Below are 2,500 nucleotides of genomic sequence, written 5' to 3'. Positions count from 1 at the left end.
AATGGCTCTGCGGGATGTATCTTTGAAGCAGCCAATTCTTTGAACTTTAATGGGGAAATAAACTTACAGTATTGTATTCAGAAAGTTTCATTTAAGAAATCATAATTCCCTGAAAGTGGCTAAGTAGAAAAAATTAATTTTACCATTACTTGGTAAAAGAAGTCATCATATTTTGGATAATCTTAAGCCAAATAACAGTGATTACTTGTGTTTATAGAACAGACAAAAACGCGGGAGTAATTTAAAACTATCGCCGCTATTTCGCGAAGCACTCATTTGTACTCTGTGAAAAACATGTCTTACCAAACACTAAAAAAAGTACTTACGTGATATTGCTGTTGTTATTCTCATAGAAACCACAGCTAAAAAGAGACAAAATGTTTATTAAAAAATTTGTACAGCGTGTCTTGTTATTAGCTATAAGTTGATTTAAGTAAAAGAGTTCGATCGATTTACTGACTGGTTTATCTTTTATGGCTTAGAATGTAAGGCCGTTGATAATGATGAGGATCTAATTATTTATTCACATTAACCCAACTGCCGGTAAGAAATGAAATCTTACGTTTTGTTCCTCCACAGTAACCATACAGTTTATCTTTATCGTAACTTGAAGTAAGTGAACACCATGGTCGCCTGGATCGAACTCTGGTGCAGCTGTTGTATCGTCTGCCCCGGTAGATGAAGGGAAATACACAGCAGTCACTGCGAGAGGTTCGAGTACGGCAAGAACCTGAAGAACCCCAACAAAGTAACTGTCACATCATTCCTTTTAAAAAGGCTACTTGTGAAATTACCAGAGCGTTTGTAGATGAAAGGAGAGTGGGACGTTGACCGACCGTTGACTGATTTAACCCCGTAAGTCACAGACTAACATCAATTTTCTCTTAACAATATCAATGCATATTCAAGAGAAAAGGTTATGAGAATTAATATAATGATCACCAAAGGGCAAATGCTTTGATATTTAAATAAATTCTCTCAACTAGTTCTTCAAGGAAATGTATGGAGATCAGTATGGAGAATTTTATAATTATAAGTGAAAATTGCTGGGGCATAAAAGGTTTAACTAAGTTATGCAAAAGTTAAGAAAAAACGGAGTACCCGGATACTTCCCAAAGCGAAACGAATACTCCTTGAATAAAAAGTAAAAAAAATTATGCAATAAAGTAAACGTTGCTGTAAGAACTATTTTTACCTCTTAAAAGGTAAACATCATTTGCCCAAGGTCCTCCTTTGCCATTTCTGCACCTTTTGGATTTTCCATATGTCCTGTATGTTCGGTAACCAGTACGCGATGCTGCACACCATCCCCCGTGTTGCACTGCGAACAATTTATAGCCTCGTTTGTATGCAGCTAAAGCACACTTTTGCACCGCATCTTGTCTTCGTCGGTAGTGACCTTTTAGCAGACGACTTCTTCCCTCCATTGTGGCTATAGCTCGGCGCTTTGTGTCTCTGTAGCAGCCCAGTCCTTGGGCTAAAATGTGAACAAGAGGAGTTGAGCAACTACAACCCGATAATTAGATACAAAAAGACATATCCTTTTAACGATGAATGCGATCTGTCGATCTGGTGTCATTAATTACATTACACTCTGTTTCATTCCCTTTTCAAGAACTGGAGTTAGTGCCAACTTGAAGTAAACAAAAAGCAAGTATGAATGTAAACGCTTGAAATCATTGCTCAGAAGTGACTAAATTGTACCTTCTGTCGCCACACAGTCTGAACGCCTTGAGCAGTGAGGCTAAAACGTTCACTGCATTAATCACGTTACAATCAGGACAATTGTCAGTTATAGCCAAATTGTTGTCATGGGACAGAAAGAAACACAATACACCACTGAGCAAAAGATGATCCAAAAATGTTTTTATTTTTGCATCTTCTTTGCAACTCTCTTTTGTTAGGTTGCATCGCAAGAACGAGTACATTTGCAGTACCGGCTTCGCTCAGATCCTGCGCCACGGACTGTAAAAATCTGCGCACTATTTTAGCAGAACTGGAATAGGCCATTTCCTAGTTAACTGCGCCCCTGTATCAAAACAAGGTTAAGTGCTCAGCCTTTGATATGGAAATGATTTTTCATTCTTATGCAAATAAAACTCATTTTCACAAGAAAGGTTGTGTGCACTTGGCCTCATTTTGAAAAGAGGGTTTCTGGAACTCGGAAGTGGCCTATTTACAGAACCTTAACTTTGAAAGCCACCAGTTTTCTTGAAACTCGGAAGATAGTTGGCACAATAACCAGTAAAACTCACCTTTTAATCCAACGGTGACGCGAATAACCCGCGCTAGACGAAAACAAAAAAAGATGGTTCGTAAGTACATAAATTCAAGCATGATTGTTTAAGTCAGTTCTATAACAGAACGCAAACAAGGATAGCACAAATCAAGCTAAAGCAAATTTTAAAGGGGTATAACTGAAGACGGATGACTTTTCTCTGTGAACAAATTTGCATTATTTTAAAGTTGGCCAACTACGTAGAAGCACCAACAATTAATA

General features: G+C 37.8%; 1 pseudogene; it reads right to left on the bottom strand.

Annotated features, from left to right (window-relative positions):
* The window catches only part of LOC140953943 (uncharacterized), a 25,530-nt pseudogene that overhangs the window by 4,994 nt on the left and 18,036 nt on the right, over positions 1–2,500 (bottom strand).

The sequence above is a fragment of the Porites lutea genome, chromosome 12 (genome assembly GCF_958299795.1).
Source record: "Porites lutea chromosome 12, jaPorLute2.1, whole genome shotgun sequence".
In the NCBI taxonomy this organism is placed as follows: Eukaryota; Metazoa; Cnidaria; class Anthozoa; order Scleractinia; family Poritidae; genus Porites; species Porites lutea.
Note: the sequence above shows the minus strand (reverse complement) of the source record. Positions and strands in the feature narration are given on the sequence as shown.